Source organism: Lactuca sativa, chromosome 4 (assembly GCF_002870075.4).
Source record: "Lactuca sativa cultivar Salinas chromosome 4, Lsat_Salinas_v11, whole genome shotgun sequence".
Taxonomy (NCBI): Eukaryota; Viridiplantae; Streptophyta; class Magnoliopsida; order Asterales; family Asteraceae; genus Lactuca; species Lactuca sativa.
In genome coordinates, this window is record NC_056626.2 from 335,623,610 (window position 1) to 335,645,088 (window position 21,479).

At 35.5% G+C, this 21,479-nt stretch overlaps 1 long non-coding RNA gene across 1 annotated transcript; it reads right to left on the bottom strand.

Moving 5' to 3' along the window:
- Window positions 1-13,170: 13,170 nt before the first annotated feature.
- Window positions 13,171-14,055, bottom strand: LOC122197807 (uncharacterized). The gene is made up of 2 exons (XR_006191490.2): window positions 13,533-14,055; window positions 13,171-13,372 (listed from the first exon to the last, which is right to left on the bottom strand). It is a non-coding gene; the product is annotated as an uncharacterized LOC122197807 (long non-coding RNA).
- Window positions 14,056-21,479: the final 7,424 nt, after the last annotated feature.

The following is a 21,479-nucleotide window of genomic DNA, read 5'->3' on the forward strand; positions in this document are numbered from 1 at the left end:
TACGATCAGCAATCGTAGCTCTTATACGCTTCTGTCAAATCTGATCAAAACTAGTCCTTCAGATAAGGGATCATACAATCCTCTATTCTAGATATCATGCTGACAATAGTTATTGTCCATCATTTGTTTCTCGATCTCGGATTTGTTCGACATAGAATTTAGTTGAACACATCAACTTTCTTCTGACCGGGCATGACACATAAGTCAAACCAAATCATCGAGTGGCCAAATATCACTCTTACCCTCTTAGGATAAAAGGAACAGAAAAACTTCGACTTATATGCTTTTATCACTCACCAGTTAAGTCATACACAACAATGTGTTTTATAACATCAAGTTACTGATGCGTTTTCACATTATGAATGCACAATCAACTACAAAAACATAACCATATCTCTAGGTTCGAAGATCATATGATATTATCATCTTGCGATCACTCGCTATAAAAGTAGTGATACAAGCAAGTGCAGGTTTAATCCAATGCTCAAATCATATTCATAAGCACTCATGAACTTTGTATCAAACCTTTGTTATGCCTAAAACCTTTTAGACAATCTACAAACAAATTCATGACAGTCTTCATTCACATCTACTTCCAAAATATGAACGATTGTGGACTGTTCGAATAATCTTATTATTTAGGAAGTCAAAACATGAAAAATTGAAACAGTAGATAAATAACCAACACAAGATAGTAGGTTTACTCATAAATAACATAACTTTATTTTTTCATCAAATGTCAAGTACAAATTATCTATTACATGTTTCTTATCTATCTAATCCAAACTCATATCGTCCTTCAGCCCAATGCTCCAAGCGTGCTGCAAGTGTTTGACCCTACTCAGTCCCTTCGTAAGGGGATCTGTTAGGTTTTCTTATGACGATACCCTCTTCACAACGAGGAGTCCCTCTTTTACCCGATGTTTGATGAAGTGGTATTTTCTATCGATATGTTGAGATCTGCCATGATCTCTTGGTTCCTTGGTTAAGGCAACCACTCCTTTATTATCACAGAAAATTTCCATTGGCTCCTTTATGGATGACACAACTCCAAGGTCTCCAATGAAGTTCTTCAACCATATAGCCTCCTTTGACACTTCACTCGCCGCAATGTACTCCAATTCGCACGTTGAATGAGCTACAATCTCCTGCTTGGAACTTTTCCAAGTTATTACTCCTCCATTAAGCGTAAAGGCCCAGCCCGATTGTGATCGGTAATTATCCCAATCTGTCTGAAAACTAGCATCGCTGTACCCTCATAACCTTAAGTCATCACTCCCACCGAGGACTAGAAACCATTCCTTGGTCCTTCGTAGGCACTTAAGAATATTCTTAACTGCAATCCAATGCGCTCTACCAGGGTTCCCTTGATATCTATTGACCATGCTCAAAGCCAAGGACACATCAAGGCGAGTACAAGTCATAGCGTACATGATAGAACCAATTGCGGAAGCGTAAGGTACTCGGCTCATATCAGCTATCTCTACCTTTGTACTCGGGCTCTGAGTCTTACTCAGCTTAGTATTGCTTTGGATTGGCAACTCCCCTTTCTTTGAATTGTCTATACTAAAGCGCTTTAGTACCTTATCCAAGTATGTATCCTGATTGAGTCATATCAGTCTCTTTTCCCTGTTTCTCACTATCCTTATTCCCAGAATATAAGCAGCCTCTCCGAGGACCTTCATAGCGAAACACTTCCCAAGCCAGGACTTGAACTCCTGCAAGGTTGGGACGTCGTTTCCTATGAGTAGTATGTCATTTACATACAATACGAGGAAGCTCACTATACTCCCACTGGCTTTGACATATACACAAGATTCATCTTCGCTTCGCAGAAAGCCAAACTCTTTGACTTTCTCATGAAGACAAAGATTCCATCTGCGAGACGCTTGTTTCAATCCATAAATGGATTTCTCAAGCTTGCACACTCTATTTGGATGCTTCGCATCGACAAAACCCTCTGACTGATTCATGTAAACATTCTCAGCCAACTTTCCATTAAGAAAAGCGGTTTTCACGTCCATGTGCCATATTTCATAATCATGAAACGCAGCTATTGCGAGCATTACCCTAATAGACTTTATCTTCGCAACTGGTTAGAAGGTCTCATCATTGTCAACTCCAAGAGTTTGAGTAAAGCCCTTCGCGACCAATCACGCTTTATAAGTGTGCACATTCCCATCCATGTCCATCTTCTTCTTGAAGATCCACTTGCACGTAACTGTCTTACGACCCGACACATTTTCAACCAAATTCCAAACTTGGTTGTCGCACATGGGCTGAATCTCACTGTCTATCGCCTCTTTCCATTTAGCAGACTCCGGGCCTGCCATGGCTTCCTTGTAGCTGCTAGGTTCGTCCAAATTTATTAGTGTTTCATTACTAATAAACGTATCCCCTTCAGTAGTAATATGAAAACCATAAAATTGGGGTTAAACACTAACCCTACTGGAACGTCTAAGAGGTAAGGACTCGTCAATGGGTTCAACCGGAGTTTCCTCCTCGGGTTGAGTGCCAGTGTTAGAGGTTCCTTCATCACTTTGCTCTTGAATCTCTTCAAGATCAATTTGCCTCCCACTGTCCTCTTGACTTATCATTTCCCTTTCTCGGAAAACTCCTCTTCTAGCAACGAAGACAATATTGTCACTCGGTCTATAGAAGAGATAGCCAAAAGACTTATGTGGGTAGCCGATGAAATAACACTTCTCACTACGAGGCTCGAGCTTGTCGTGAGTCTCTCATCTTACGAAAGCCTCACAACCCCAAACCTTGATAAGTGCCAACGAGGGAGCTTTCCCTGTCCACATCTCGTGAGGTGTCTTGGTAACCTTCTTGGTGGGAACTAAGTTAAGGATATGGGCGGTAGTCTCTAAGGCATACCCCCAGAAAGCTATTGGTAATGAAGCCCGACTCATCATGGAATGAACCATGTCCAACAAGGTCCGATTACGTCTCTCATCCACACCATTCAATTGTGGCGTTCTCGGATGCGTCAATTGCGAAACAATTCTGCATTCCTTTAGATAGTCGTGAAACTCAAGACTTAGGTACTCTCCTCCTCGGTCTAACCGAAGCATCTTGATTTTCCTGCCTAGCTGATTCTCTACTTCATTCTTAAACTCTTTGAACTTTTCACAGGTTTCTAACTTATGCTTGATTAAGTAGATATATCCATATCTGCTATAATCATCCGTAAAAGTCACGTAGAAGCGGCAAGCATCCCTTGTGGTCGATCTAAACACACAAATCGGTGTGTATGTGATCCAATAGACCCTCACCCCTTTCACAAGTGCCAGTAAATGGTGACTTGGTCATCTTCCCAAGTAAACAAGATTCATACACGTCATCGTCCCTAAGGTCGAATGACTCCAACACTCCATCCTTTTGGAGTTAGGCTATGCGTTTCTTGTTGACATTGCCAAGGCGACAATGCCACAAGCATGCTTTGTCTAGAATATTAGGCGAATCAATATTCAACACATCATTTCCTAAATTATTAACAACCAACACAGATTCATAAATCCCATTACAAGGTAATGCATTGAAATAAAAGACACCATTCAAATAAACATTAATAGAACCATTATTATTATTATCAAATGAGTATCTGAAACCTTGTCTAAACAATCCATGAAATGAAATGATGTTTCTTGCCATATCTGGCGAATAGCAACAATTATTTAAATCCAACCCTAACTCATTACTCAAAACTAAAGAATAAACTCTGACTCCGGTCACAGGCAACAATCTTCTGTTTCCTATAATCAAGTTTATATTTCCATGTTCCACCTCCCTACTTCTTCTTAGGCCCTGCAAATTAGAACAAATGTGGAAACCACATCCTGTATCAAGAACCCATGAGGTAGAAAATGATGAATTTTTAGATTTAATAGAATATATATACCTGTAAAGGTGGGCTTTATCTTCCCATCCTTTATCTCTTGCAGATACTAGGCAGCTTCGTTTCCAGTGGCCCTTCTCGTGGTAGTAGTAGCCCTCTACTTCTTTGGGGTCGGAAGAGGGTTTGACTTAACCAGCTTTGGTTCCACTAGAAGAGGAACCATCATGGGGCTTACGCTTTTGGTGGCTCTTACTTGGAGCCTTCCTTTTCTTACCCTTTCCTTGAAAAATTGCCAACACAGGAGCAGCCACAGTAGAGGATGATGCAACAGACTTGTCCTTGAGGTTGCTCTCAGCAGTCCTTAGGAGTCATTGGAGTTTGCTCAAGGTGACCTCTTCTTTATTCATATGGTAGGTCATCCTAAATTGGTTGTAGCATGAGGGAAAGGAGTGGAGAATGATGTCGATAGCCAAATCTTCCCCAAATTTAACACTTAACTTTTGAAGACGTTCAACATACCTCTGCATCTTCTGCAAATGTGAGGTTAGGGACTCTCCACTCCCCATCTTAGCAATGATCATGTTGATCTCATAGCGCTCTTGCCTTGCACTTTGGTGGTACCTCTCCAACAAATCTTGATGCATTTCATATGGATACATCTCCTCGTAGGACTTTTGGAGTTCAAGATTCATAGTGGCCAGCATAATGCAATGAACTTTTGGTGCATCACGCTCGTGGGCCTCAAAGACGGCCAATTCTTTAGGAGTAGTGAGTTATGTATTGATCTTTTCAAGCTTTTCGTCGAGGACATATTCTTTGTCCTCGTAACGAGCAATCATGCAAATGTATCTCATCCATTCGTTGAAATTCGATCCATCAAATGTCACCTTTTGACATAGGCTCATTAGCGAGAATGAGCCAGGAGCAGCGTTGTTTGTGTTTGCGTTAGAAATCTGAAAATAGAAAGGAATAAAGTTTGATTAGAATTGAATCCCCAATTAAACACCCAAATGAGAAATTAGGGCTAGGATCTAACAACATTATTTACAACTTAGAAAGGGATGTCGTACTTTAAAAGTAAATAATTTGAAGGTAAGTGAATGACGATTCACTAATTTTCACCACGGAAAAACGAAAAAGAGATTAAGTTTTAAATGTGTTTGAAAACTCCTAGATCTTTGAGATTCATTGAACTTTTCAATGGCATGTTTAAATCGCAATATGCACTTCAAATTTGCGACTGGGATACCGAGGATCGCAAACAAGTTTGTGAATAACCATGCGAATCAACATGGTGCACTTAATGTCTCTAATTTCGAAAATAGCTATGCTAGATTAGGTGATAGAGACATTTAGAGAGGAGGGAGGATGCTAATTTTTGGCCCTAGGGTTCCTCCTAGGAGCAAGTAGTCGAAAATTGAAGCCTTCGGGTCTTATTTATAGTGCAAGCTGCTAGGGTTTCAGTCTAAACCCTAATGGATAACTTAGCCACCAAGCAGCCCAAGGAACATTCTAGAATAAGGCCCTTGGACGAAAATATGATGATATTTCATCATAATTTCGTTCCCCCTTAGTCCATTAGGTTTCCCAGCCCAAAACTCAACTATCACACATTTGACAGTTTATGCCCCTTTATTTAATTAATCTCTTTTAGTCACCAAATTAATTCCTAATTAATTTATGACCAATACTAATTAAATAAATATGATTTCTCCTTTAATATATTATTCTTATAATATATTAATAAACCATAATATCCTCTCTCTCCTCAAATTACATTGTCAAGTTGCTTTGGTGAAGGCAACCCAAAAGGACCATGCACAACCGGGTCAAGTATATACCAAATATAGTTACGGACTTAGACACTAATCCAACAAAATCACCATATCGACTAGCATCGGAAGAAATGCAAGAATTGTCTAGTCAACTGAATGAACTGCTATACAAAGGGTTCATCAGACCAAGCTTCTCACCTTGGGGAGTACCGATTCTGTTCATAAAGAAGACGGACGGATCATTCCGCATGTGCATTGACTATCGAGAGTTGAACAAACTCACTATCAAGAACCGTTATCCCCTACCTCGAATCGATGAACTTTTCAATTAACTGCAAGGATCGAGCTACTTTTCAAAAATTGATCTAAGGTCAGGGTACCATCAGCTGCGGATTCAGGAGGGAGATATCCCTAAAACGACCTTTAGAAGTCGCTACGGTCACTACGAGTTTGTGGTAATTCCCTTCGGATTAACTAATGCGCCAACAGTGTTCATAGACCTGATGAACCGCGTATGCCGAACTTACTTAGATAAATTCGTGATTGTATTCATCGACGACATACTAATCCATTCACGAAGTAAGGAAGAGCATAGCCAGCACTTGTGACAAGTCCTGGAGACGTTAAGGGCAGAGAAACTGTATGCGAAATTCTCAAAATGTGAATTTCGGATATGAAGGGTGGACTTATTAGGACATGTGGTTAGCAAGGAAGGGATACATGTGGATCCCTTCAAAATCAAGGCGATTGAAAACTGGGCAACACCAAAAACACCGACAAAGATCCACCATTTTTTGGGACTTGCTGGCTACTACCGAAGGTTCATATAGAATTTTTCCAAAATTGAAAAGCCACTCACTAATTTGATTCAAATAGGAGTGACTTTCAGCTGGGGGGGATAAAGAAAAAACTGCCTTCCAAACGCTAAAACAAGCCCTATGTAGTGCCCCAATCTTCTCCCTCCTTGAAGGGATGGAAGGCTTCGTGGTCTACTGTGATGCGTCCAAGCAGGGTCTAGGTTGCGTACTCATGCAACGAGGTAAGGTTATTTCCTACGCCTCGAGACAACTTAAGACTCATGAAGTCAACTGCACCACACATGACCTCGAATTAGGAACAATGGTATTTTCCCTAAAGATCTCGAGACACTACCTCTATGGCACAAAGTGCACAATCATCACCGATCATAAGAGCCTCCAGCACATTCTCAATCAAAAGGAGCTTGACATGAGGCAAAGACGATGGGTAGAGCTACTAAATAACTACGAATGCAAAATTCGTTGTCATCCAGGAAAGGCCAACGTAGTAGCAGATGCCCTAAGCCGAAAGGAATACTCGGGCCGTCGAGTAAGATGATTAAACATGACCATCCATTCACACCTGTCCATGCAGATCAAAGAGACGCAACTTGAAGCCTTAAAACCTGAAAATGTCACAAGTGAAGCCTTGCGAGGAATGGATAAAAACCTTGGTGTCAAGGGTGACGGGGCTTATTATCTCATGAATCGAATCTGGGCACCAAAATTTGGTGGGTATAGAGACGTTGTCATGAATGAGGCCCACAAGCCCAAATAGTATGTTCCTCCAATTTCAGACAAGATGTATATGTACCTCAAGAAACTTTATTGGTGGCCAAACATGAAGTCAGAAATCGCTACCTAAATGGGCAAGGGCCTGACTTGCGCCAAGGTTAAGGTAGAATACCAAAACCCCTGGGTTTGCTACAGCAACCAGATATACCCGAGTGGAAGTGGGAGCAGATAACTATGGACTTCATAACCAAGTTACCCAGACGGCGGACAGACTTGACACCATACGGGCGATGGTCGATAGGTTAACCAAATCCACGTATTTTCTGCAAATAAAAGAGGCAGCCAAAATGGAGAAACTAAAAAGGACGTACATCAAGGAGATTGTGCGATTACATGGTGTTCCAATATCCATAATCTCTGACAGAAATAGCAGATTTACCTTATGGTTTTGGCAATCACTACAAAAGTCCTTAGGAACCAGACTCGAACCGAGTACAACTTATCACCCTCAAACCGACAGGCAAAGCGAGAGAACCGTTCAGATGCTGAAAGACATGTTGAGAGCTTGTGTGATAGACTTTGGTAAGGCCTAGAATACCCATTTACCGCTCATCGAATTCTCATACAATAACAATTATCACGCTAGCATTAAGGTTGCTCCATTCGAAGCCCTCTATGGGTGCAAGTGTAGGTCACCTCTCTGATGGGATGAGGTGGGTGACACGAAGCTAGCAATGGGACAAGTTCCTAATAGCACACTCATCAGCCCTGAGATCATATGGGAAACTATGAAGAAGATCGTTCAGATCTGTGAATGACTAAATGCGTCCACGATCGACAAAAGAGTTATGCGAATAAACGACGCAAACCCTTGGAATTTCAAGTTGGTGATCACGTACTGTTGAGGGTGTCACCCTGCAAGGGAATGATATGTTTTGGGAAGCATGGGAAACTGAATCCAAGTTATATCGGGTCGTTCGAGATCCTTGCCAGGATTGGCCCGGTAGCTTACAAACTCCGACTACCGTAGGAACTCAGTAACATACACCCCACCATCCATGTGTCCAACTTGAAAAAGTGTCTGTCCGATGAGACTCTCTTCATTCAACATGGCAAAATTGAACTAAACAAGAGTCTCCACTTAGTCGAGAAACCTGTGGAGATCATGGACAGGGAGGTCAAAAGAACGAAACAAAGCCACATACCATAGTGAAGGTCTGTTGGAACGCCAAGCGAGGTCCCGAATTCACTTGGGAACCTGAGGACCAAATGAAACAGAAATACTCACATCTTTTCCCTAGCTCGTGAGAACCTTCTCAAGGTGCAAATTTCAGGACGAAATTCCTTGTAATGTGGGGATGATGTGATAAATGGCAATTCTAGGTTAAACAAGTCAACCAAGTCAACTCGACTAGTATTAGGATATTAGGATAAGCGCCATGTTCCTAATGTTCCTAATGTACAACTTACAAATATTAATACAAAGTACGTTGCTATTCATCAATTATCGAATAACAATTCTACTTAGGATTAACAATGCGGAAATTTAATAATTCAAGTATGTATTATTTTGATATAAATAATATTTACAAAACCATGTTCAAATATTTTGGATGAAATTATGGTTTGTGATAATTTGAAATTTTTATGATACAAAATTTTGTAATTTGGCATTATTTACCACACTTTTTTTAAATTATCATCCCTTTTATAAAAAGGGCCAACACTTTTATAAATAATAATAATAATAATAATAGTAATAATAATAATAATAATAATAATAATAATAATAATAAATACAAGAGTTGACTTGGACATAACTAAACAACACGTGTCTCATCCTTTCCAACAAACTCTTGACCAATACACATTCATGCATGCCACCTCACCCCCTCTCCTCCTCTCTTTTTTAAATTCTACCAAAGAGGCCCTCACCCACACCATCATCTTCATTGTCATCTCTTTCTCTCAAGAAAAAGCTTCAAACCTCCACATCTTAATCCCTCCAAGTTGGTTCATAAGATTTTGGTAAGTATTTCCTCCATAATCTAGTGTTTCTACTCACTAATATACTAGTTACAATCCATTCACACACATTATCATGTGCTATTATCTATAGGGTTTCTAAATCTCCAAGTGTTCTTCAACCATCTTCAAGTGTTCTAAGCTTGAGGATTCTCATTTTCATCTTTTTCTTCCAACCATAAACACACTCAATGTGAGGTCATACCCCTTATTTTCGAGATTTTCATGTTTTAGGGGGTGGGGGGGTGGGGGGATACAAGTAAACATTGTAAAAGAACTCAAGTTGTTATGCATGCTTCATCTCTATGTTATGCATAAAGTACTATGCATGAAATGTGGTATTTACTAGTTACTTGAACATTTGTATGTGGTATGATGGTTTGAAATGAAAAACTAAGAAGAACAAGTATAAATATGTTATATGTTTCTTAAGAAAGAGAATAACCATAAAACTATAAAGATTACAGTTTTTATGAACAAAATATAGCTTTTCTAGCAAAAAAGCTTATGACCTAGTTATTACACCATTTTTGTGGGATATAAACTAAAATATATTAATTGGGTCATATAATTTGAAACTAGTCAAATACATCAAAGATTTAGTTTTACAAAGAAGGATAACTTAAAAATCTATTATTTTATGTAAAAGTGGGTTTTCTAACAAAAATGGACATAACTAGGTTATGGCACCATTATCGCACCATTTTTGTGGGTTTTAACCAAAAATCTGTTGATTTGTACATATAAAGTTAACTTGACTTAATTATTCCAAAAGAGTAAAGTAAGTTCTACAAAGTTATATTTCACTATTTACCGGTTAATGTCGTTAAAAGGGTAAAAACTGGAAAAATGATTATGTCATAATAAATGTTTTTATACTTGTGCTAGATGTAAGTTGTATAAAACAATCATCTGAAAACATCTAAACATGTTAACATATACATGTATGTATGAATATATATATAAATATAAATATATATATATATATATATATATATATATATATATATATATATATATATATATATATATATATATATATATATACTAGTAGCATACCCGCGCGATGCAGCGGCGACGATTTGTTTCGTACTGTCGATTAGTTTCCGAACGAAAGTTAATGTCATTTCAGCGGTCTTCAATTTTTTTTCCTTTAGATTTGTTTCATTCCGGCGATCGTATGTCTTTAGATGGACATCAAATAGTAATTTTTGTCTATTACTCTTTATCTGGCAGCGTACATGCACGATGCGGCGGCACCAAATAGTTTCTTTAGTAAATACTCCCTCCGTCCCAAAATTATAGTCCATCTTTCCTTTTTGGTTTGTCCCAAAATAATAGTCCACTTCTAAAAATAAATAACATTTTTACCAAAATACCCTCTCATTATTACTTAACCAACTAAGCATTTAATGGAACATTAAATGCAAAGTAAGGACAAAATTGTCATTTTATTATATAAAGTTAGTGGTAATTAATGTTTTTCTTAATCTGTATGTTTTTTGTCTGTGGACAATAATATTGGGACGGAGGGAGTAGTTTGCATGTGACAATTAGTTTCTTTTTCACGGATTATTTTGTGTTGGATAATTATTTTCGGCTAATTATTTCTAGCTAGATACATAAATATAGCCGTGTAACAAATTTCTATTTGTTGTTATCTAGTATTTAAATTTGAATTATCATAGTTAAAAGTAGTTCCATTTGAGAAAGTATAATTAAATCAAAACCATCAAATGTTTTAATATTTATATTATGCCTTTGTAATTTTATATTTGAATTAAAATAAAAATATAAGATAACGATTTTATTTACAGAGTAATTACATTTATCCTCTACATGTCATCTCGTTTTTCCCACTTTACCTATTTCCGACTTGTTTTTCTTTTTTTGCCATGTTTTAGATAAAGTGAAGAACAAATATATAGGTTCAAAAGTCACATTTTAATATAGATTCAAGAATAATTATTTGGGTTATACCAAAATATTTTTTAGTGTTAAAAGCTTTGTACTTTGAAACGTTTAAGCAATTATGACGACGTTTAGTTTTATTCCTTGAAAATTTTTCATATAATTTTTTTCTTTTTTTTGAATAGTCTATTTTCGGAAACATGTTGTATTCACACAAAACATAAAATATTGGCTAATATCATTTATCATTAAAATTATATTAATAATTTATGTATACATTTATATTTGTATCGAAAAATTGTTTTACTTATTATTTAGGATTTACTGTTTGCATTCTAATCGTTCTTTAAAATAATAGTAGGTAAAGAAAATTGTTGTTATTTTTTCATAGTTTTTGTAACAAATATATTTGTACTACAATTGTAATAATTATTATATTATTCGGTTCTCTATTACAACTTTAATATGTGTTACCGGTGCAAAGTAAATATTATAAATTATTATATTATTATTGTTGTAATTTTGTTCCATTATAAGTCATTTTAGATATTTTTTTACAGTAGATTAGTTAAACTTTAAATTGAGAAATATGATGATAATATATAAAATATGAGTTGTTTCTTAAGTCAAAATATTTTAAATTATTTATATGTTTCAAGAAAATCAAATTTGACCAAATAATAATAATAATAATAATAATAATAATAATAATAATAATAATAATAATAGTAATAATAATAATAATATAATAATTAAAAAAAATCTTTATACAAACTATAATTACTTGATTAAAAAGTTTTTTCCTTCCCAAGAAAAAAAAAGTATCTAATGAATATTTTTTTCTGTGATAATTACTTTTAAAATTTAACTATTGATTGCTTCGAAACCACCGCCATCGTAATTAAACAATGTTTGCATTGTAGGGTAATAATTACTTTTGATTTTATTAATGGCATAAAATATAAATTTTAAAAGAAATTTAAAATTTGACTATTTATTTGCATCAAAACCACTATATTTGTCCTTTAAAACTTTTAAAATAAATATACAACACTCTATACAAATAAAAACTCATACATTAATATTTATATAGTTTAAAACAAATAGAAAACTCAATACATATATACATATAGTCGAGATTATATCTAAATCGTAATATAGTGAATCGTAAGGATAAATAAAATCATTACAAATTATATGTTATGAATGACATGTTAATATAATCACTCATGAGAAACAAGCAATGACTTCTTCAACTCACATATCTTCTTCAACATATTTAATATTAATTTTAAAGTATACAATAATTATAATATTAAAAGATAGGATGACATGTATAAAGTTTTGTAAACTTTTTCCGTTATTGATAAAGGTATAGTATAGCGATATTTTTATTTATAAAATAAAAATAATAATGATAAGCCTCTTTTTAATTAAAGCAAACTATTTTTTTCTTGTAATTGGTTTGACACATTTTTTCATATTTTGTAAGTAATTCAAATTTTATATTTTGTTAGTAGTTTTAAACCAACAAAAAATATTTTCAAATCTTTATTTATGTTGTTGCAGCAGCTAGATAGATATCTTTTCAAAATAACTGTAATAGTTTACTAATATATTTTAATTAATAGTTTAAATTATTTTTTTGATTACATAAATTATTTAGAATTTAATCTTATGTAAAATAAATTAATAAAAATAACAACAGCAATTTTGAAATAAGTTTTGAGTTTATACAATTTAATTGTTAATATCGTTTGTTATTTATTTCCTATAAATTTCATACATTCTAGATATTTAAAACATAATTGATATTTAAAATATGCTTAGTGTAATAGTAATCGGCACCTACATTAAATCATTGTAAATCGCATTAGGTTATATATATATATATATATATATATATAATATTTAAAAGCATCATTATTAATAATAAAAGATAAAAACCCATTCTGAGATATCGTATCAACGATATCCATATCATAAGCACTATTATTCACATTTTAAAATAAATATGGAAACAATTAAATCCTATAGAAAAAACCACAACTTCATAAAAGATAAACACATACAGTAACAAACCATAAACCCATATAATATTTGATTATTAGCAAGCAACTGTTATATAAATATAATGAAAATATCTTTACAGAAACTAAACAAAACAAAATACTAAAATGTTCACAACAGCACCATAAGTATACAAGAACAGATCCGTGTATGCTCCTAAGCAGTTAGATCAGCCTTTTTGTAAAAAGGTGAATCAACTCTGTTTAATATTCTTCAAACTGAAAAAAAATACCATTTTAGTCTATACTCACATATCTTAAAAACAATCAACGTAAAATGCACAACAAAATCAAAAATACAACAAACAACAAATCTTTAAAGATTGGTTCTCCGAGAAATAAAAAAAGTCATCAGATATAAGAAACTGGAGATGATGACCTGTTCAAAGAAGAAAAAATGAAACTATGGCCCCTTGTCGTTTTAGCAAGAGTAAGATGGTGAAAGAAAAAAAAATCTATGAAATCCCAAAGAATTAGATAGAGAAGAACGCATAAACCAGAGTTTGGGTTAAAGGATGTGCTTATGAGTATATATCTATGGTTTTAAGCGGTGGTGATGGATGTCAATGGTACTCCACCTGTGAAGACAAAAGTGGAAAAATATGAACACCTATAGTTTTAGAGAAGGTAGATACAATGGTGGGTTTTGATGTCGATTAGAGGTTGATGTGGCAGTGTTACATGTGATGGTGACTAATGATGCCGGAGAGAGACTATACAGGTCGGATTGGATCTCCGTCGGATGTCGCTGACGATTGCGATGAAAATATGGCCGTTTGTAGCTCCGTAGTGTAGGAATCGTTTACGGTGGTGAATGATTTTCTGAGAGAGAGAGAACGTAGGTTATGCAGAAAATAGTAGGGTTTTGGAATAATCACACAACTTGTCTTTTATATTCTGAAAGTTTGTTTTTGATTGGTTTAAATCTTTTGACATGGATCACAACTATACAATAATCTCTACCCTACAATTAAATCCAAAGGTTCATATGACACCTCCTTGTTTTTAAGACTTTAGTCTTAAAAACTTTTAAACTTCTATTATAAATACATTATAAAGTAGTAAGATAATATATATATATATATATATATATATATATATATATATATATATATATATATATATATATATATATATATATATATATATATATGGACTCAACATAGCATTCATAATAAACTATAATGGGTATAGTTATGGGTCATTAACACTATTTTACCATTTTTAGGGTGAACATATAACTATTTAAAGGTATAATTATTTTACACGTGAAGAACGTCGCAGCAGGCCATCTAGTTTTAGCATTGTTATAATAAGTCACATGGGGTATTAATTATAATTTGGTTTACGGGGCTAACATTTCGTTCAAATGGTTTTATAAAATGATAAAACTACATAATAATATTTTCAAGTACGTCAATACTTACACATCTTTGGTCTTGGGGTTTTAAGACTACAACTCATTTTTAAGAAAACATTGGATTTTCTAGAAACATACACTATCATCTTACAAGGAAAAGTTATAGATTTTTCACATGTAAAACTCTTATGAACTCACCAACTTAATTGTTGACACTTTTTCAAAACTACTTGTGTTCTCAGGAAATCAGTAAACAGGTCATCAAAAGGTTTTTGAGAATGGGGCGTCATAGTGTTACGTTAATTATTTTTGTCATATATATTCGGTATCGAATCAAACAATGTTTTGGATATAATATAAAATTCTTATAATTATGATGGTTGTATAGCATTGATCACTATTATTCATTTTGTTATGATACTGTACATGAAGTCATCTACCATCAGACGTTTCCGCCATTCTGGTTTGGGGGTGTGACATGTTGTACATGAGATTTTGGGGAACTTACTAAGCTATGTGCTTACAGTTGTGGATTATATGTTTTTCAAGTACTATTCACATTGAAAAGGGGGGACTTTACACATACATCAATAATTTATGATTTGAGATTCCACATTGTTTTCCTTATAACGTTGATTTTGAATTATGGTTTATGAACAGATGATTTGACTTGATTATATCTTTTTAAAATGAGTGTTTATTATATTTTAAAAACGAAAAAACTATTCTAAAAATTAGGATGTTACATGGTTGCTCCCTGCAATTGATCGAACAAGCCATCTATGCTAGGTAGGGGTATCGATTCTTTATCGTAGCCTTGTTTAGCTCTCAATAATCAATGCAAATTATCATCGTACCATCCTTTTTCTTTACAAACAGTATGGGAGCTGCCTAGGGTGATCAATAGGGATGGCAAAAAAGCCCGAACCCGATGGGGAAACCCAAAACCCGATCATTTCGGGTCGGGTAACGGGTCGTTATCGGGTTTTTTATCGGGTTCGGGGCAGGGAGTGGGTTATCCTCGCCCCGACCCGCCCCGCCCCGATTATATATATATATATATATATATATATATATATATATATATATATATATATATATATATATATATATATAATGTTCAAAAATTTTTGCTGTTAATTGTACGCCTTCAAATATAAAATACTTATTGTGGACAATTTTTTAAGTTATTAACAATCTGGTGTTAATGATCATTTTTATGTGTTTTGACATATTAAACAAAACTTAAATCAAATAATTTTTAATATAATGTCCAGTTTATTTTATTAAAGTGATGCATCATGTTTTTAATTTAAAAGAGTTGCTAGAACATGTATATTTTATAAGACATTGGGGTACCCTAAAAGAGAATAAAGATTTTGTTGTTAATTGTTGTAAACCCGATAAGATACCCAAAACCCGACGGGGAAACCTGAAACCCAATGGGGCGCCCCGATAAGATACCCGAAAGTTATCGGGGCGGGTTTGGGAATCCATGTCCCGCCCCGAACCCGCCCCATTGCCATTCCTAGTGATCAACTAGGTCTTATAAAACCTTTGTTCAATAAGTCCTGGAGTTATGTCATCAACTCTTTCATCTCTGTAGGTGCTAAGCGATACAATTCTTTTGCAATCGACGTCATGCCTTGCAATAAGTCGATCATGAATTCTTCCTGCCTCACTGGTGGTAATGCTTTTAATTCATCAGTAAATACCTCTAGAAAGTCAAACACCACATTTATATTAGTCATTGTGTAACAACCCAAAATTTCCGTATAAATTATTGTAACTCTTTTGTAGTCCAACTCGCGCAACCAATCGTCATTTCAAATTCGATTTACGAACTTCCGTATAATTAAGTCATTTATTAGTGCACATTTAAAATGACTTAATGAGTGTCTTAATACATTTAGAGATCATTTTAACACCCAACTTTAGTGATCAGAATATTTCTAGAAATTACCATATCGGGTTACGGTAACTCAATCGGGTACGACCAAAAACCTCATTTAACGTCGGTATCGGGTAGAATTCTATCGTGTCCAATTCCCGAACACTATATAAACATGATTTAGACTCCATTTGAAGCCTTTGGCCAAATTCACACTAAACTCTTACAACCTCTCTCCTCCAAGCTAGAATTAAGTCCAAATCACAAGTTTAAGGCTTCAAATCTTTAAGGTAACCTCTCTAGCATGTTATTCATCATCTTTAGCCTTCAAATTGATGAATTAATTGAATTTTGGGGTCAAGAACATGAGTTTACAGCCAAGGAGCAAGCTTGGGCCGTAAACTCCATTTTATGGGGTTTTAAGCTCTTAAACTCCTTCCAAAACTCAATTGGACTTTAGATATGGCTAAGGGACTTCAAGATATGGACTTAGAACATGTAAATCTTTGATTTTGAGGACTTTGAAGGAGTTTACGGCCAAGGCATAAGCTTAGGCCGTAAACTCATGTTAATGGGGTTTTTCATGCCCTTAAACCCTTCCAAATCACTTCTATGGTTTAGATATGAATTATAGGACCTTGGATATAGCATTTGGACACTTGAAACATAACTTTTGAGGGACTTATGTGAGTTTACGGCCAAGGGGAGTGCTTGGGCCGTAAACTCCCTAAAACAAGGCATAAATTCAATTCTAAGGTGTTAGAAAGCCATCCAACACCACCAAAAGCCTTGGAATAAATCAAGGAACCAACCAAAAATAGTTTAAGGGACTTAAACACAACATTTGTGGGTTTTCTAAGAGTTTACGGCCAAGGCTTGTTCTTGGGCCGTAAACTCCAAAATTTTTGGTGTTAGAATGCAAACTAAACACCCCTACAGCCTTTAGATGAATTTTAGAAGCCATTCTATGCTAGTTTCAGGCCTTGAAACGCATTGTAGCTTGTCATATTAGAGTTTACGGCCATGAAGGGGGTTTCATGGGCCGTAAACTCCATAAATCCCTTATATGTCACTTGCAAACTCATTTCTAGGCTTGTGGGAATTTTTAGAATCACATGTGATTGGTTTTAACAACATTTAGCATCATTTTCATAAGGATTAAGGAGTTTACGGCCAGGAGCCTATGCTAGGCCGTAAACTCCCATAAATTAATCATTTTTGGTGATTTTAATCCATTCCATGCATTTAGATCAAAGCCTAGAATCATTTCCCATGTCCAAGTAAGCCATTTAAGCCATTTAAACACCCAAAACCACACCCACATGAGTTTACGGCCGTAAACTCATGTATGTGTGTGTTTTGAGGTTGTAAACTCATTTAAATGTTTACTTATGGAGATTAAACTCAAGTCCCAAGTCCCTAGTGCCTTTGCAAGTCCTTAAACGCCACCCGGGTCACTCCAAACGCTCATTTTAAGGTGTTTAACCACATTGGAGTGTAATGTTCCATATGATTAGTGAATGTATCCCTAATTGTATATATATGGACATTATTTCATTTTACATAGGGTCATCGCGAGTAATCAAACCCCGAACCAACGACTAGCATTCAAAACCGACACGTTTCCGAGTCCGGTGAGTTCATACCCCTACCCTTTTTCACTGTTTTCACTGTTTTTAGGGGGGGAACACAAGCAAAGTACAAGGAAATTCTTGTACTTAAAACATATTTTCAAATATGTGTTTCATATTTCATATGCTTTTATTACTGATTACCACAACTATTAACCATTTGAACATGCAGATCACGTAACATATATTTGTGAAATAGGTCTTTAAACTGTTATGTTTTACATATATTTCACAAATGATTTTTCCACATTTTATCAGTTAAAAGCATTACATAAGACATTTGAATATAATGCCTGTACACTGTTTTGTCCTCGGTAACACTCCACATTTATACGCGAGTGGAGGACTATCATATTATTACTAGTAAATTTGTTAATCCTGTATAATTGGAGACACGTCTTTGGAGAACACTCCACCAAGGTACGCGAGTGGAAGACTACACCCATAACCAAAATCTCTGGTATTTAGAGAGCGTGACTTGAGTGTATAGATCTATACGGGGCTGACTACCCCACACCTGGCTGCTAGCTACAGCCGAACCGAAATGGTTCAAGGGTGACGAAAGTCATAAGTATGTGGACGACTTATTGCCACATGTGGACTACTTATTGCCACATGTTTTAGTCTATTGTATGGTTATGGAACTCGCAATTAGGATAACAGAGATTTACTTATAGTAATAATGAATCACTTTTTACATCTTTCACAACACTGTAACCAACATTCAGGAAAGTACGGGACTTTCCTGGGGTAAACATGGAAACCAATCACAATTGCATCTTTTACATCTTTACATCGTTTACATTTGAAACCAACATGCAGGAAAGCATGGGGCTTTTCTGGGTAACACTTACCTAATTAGAAAGAGTAACAAACTGGATAACATTACATCTTTTACAATTTGAAATACACAATAAGGAAAGTATGGGACTTTCCTGGTAACATATGATAAGCAAACAGATCAGTTTAAATCAGTCAGATAACCAACTATACATTTTCACATGAATAAACGTGTTTTCAATGTACAAACTTATCATACCTTTCATTTGTGAATCAATAACTAACTATTAAGAAAATATGGGATTTTTCTTGGTACATATGACATTTCAGAAACAGAAAGGAAACTCGAATCATGTTCACAAACAAAAACCGCTTATGAACTCACCAGCTTTATGCTGATTTTTAAACCGCTTGTGTTCTCAAGTCAGCGATAGAACAGGTACCCGGAGATTTCTTTTGATCAGAAGACGGAGTACATGAAGATCCGTTTCATTTTGTCTATATATACTATGTATCACAACTGTACAAACTTTACTTTTGAAACAACTGTAAAACTTTATTATGTAATGTAATGGTTGTTTTACTTTACTTACTATGTGCATTGGATTTGATACTCAACGTGGAGTCAACCCCGGAAATGTTTCCGCTTTCGGTTTTCGGGGTGTGACACATTGCCTTCTTTTCCTTCTTTTCTTCAATCACGTATGCCAGGAATGTTGTACATCCCTTGGTTAGGCATTTTCTGGCCTTCACCATCATAATGATTCCAGACGTTACTCTACTCTTATTAGCATACACCATGAATGGATCTCTCCCAGGGGGATTGATGCACACCATATTCCTTCTGCATAAGATCCCCGTGAGTTTTCACCCAACCAGTCCATGCCCAGAATTATGTCAAATTTTGTTTAACTCAAAGGGTAACAACTCTTCATGAAATTCATTCTCGTTTAAGTTAATGGTTATGTTCTCTAACCTATTGTTAATAGTTAGATTTCTACCACCAGCTACTTCTATCATAATAGGGGCACTTAGCGTATATGGTGATAATTTAAGTTTACTACCAAATTCATGCGATATAAAAAAGTGATCTGCTCCTGAATCAAATAAATTCTTGGCAGTAATTTGGTTACTAGGAATGTACCTAAAGCAACGTTAGTCTATTCCTTAGCTATATTAAGGGTCATTTGGTAGCTTCTAACCTTTGGTTTTGATGGCAAGATCTTTGGGGTTGGCTTTTCAGTATTTAGGTACTCTTCCTTCATGTTCCCTTCTTCCCTGCAAGTGAAGATAACTTTTCCTTTCACTTAGTAGTTTGTAGAGGTATGCCTCGGCTTCTTGCACTTATACCAGAGGACACAGTCGCCAAAAATGCTTCATCTTGCACTGGTCTCACCACTTCCCTTCTTGGTTGCTATCAGACTTGTTGCTTGACTTCAAAAACTTCTTTTTCTTCTTGTTTTTGTTTACCGAGGACCCATCCTCTTTCCTCTTCTCAGCAACTTCAGCTCTGTCGGCATTTCTCCTTTTAATCATGCTCTATATAGACCTTGCAGCCCAGATGGCTGCCTTAAAAGTAGGGGATAGTTTCACTGGCTTAGCATACTCCCATGTAGTCCCTTAGACTAGCTATCAATCATGTCCAGGTCGTTCGGGACCACATGCAGGGAAAACTCCATTTTGTCAGTTTTAGCATTGACGTACTCATCAACCGTCGTGCTTCCCTTTTTCAATGTTTGGAGTTGATTCTCTAACTCCAACATGTTTTAAGCTGAACATAATTTGCGCTTAAAATAGGTCAAGAAATCTTCCCATGTCAGTTACAACGGTTTGTTAGGACTTAATGTTTTCCCCTAACGTATTCCACTAATGGATTATTATACCCTTGATTTGTCTCACAATGTAGGTGGTTTTCAAGTTTCCAGTGCAACCAGATGTGATGAAAGCTAGCTCCATCTCCGAAATACAGTTCATGACCCCAACTGGATCCTTTTTCCCAGTAGAGGATGATGATTTGAAGGTTGTGAAGTCCTTATATTTGTAGTAGCCTTTAGGTTCATCATTCCCACATACTTTTGATTCTTCTGGTCCTTGATAACTCTCAAAGTCATTGTATCCTTCCTGAACCGTTATTGGATGAAAGGGAAACGATCCATTGTTGACTTGTTCAAAGACTATTGGTTCATTGACCACTGGCTCTCCGCCTCTAGCATTTAATAGCTCCAGAGTCAGTGGTAACTCCCTTCGTCCCATATTACTACTACCCTTCATTACTAGTTAACTTACCATGGAACTGAATGCAACAAAAGGATGAAATTAAATGCAACAAAAGGTTATAATTGTCATTTCGTTTAATAAAGTTAGTGGTAATTAATGTTTTCTTAATTTGTGTGCTTTTTCCGTGGATAATAATTTACGGACGAAGAGAGTATTACATGCATATCTCTTATTTTACTCAACATCCTAATTAGTTTCTAGCAGCCTTAGTTCTGCTACTTGTGATGCATATAAATTGAGTGGGTCAGGTTTGAGAAACCTGGTAAGATGTGTAGGGTTTTCAATCCCTCAATATTTTAATGATAATAAAGAATAACATCCTTGCAAACAAACATTATAAGTGTATATAATATGATGTAGGACTACCTACCTAGCCCAATTGATTCA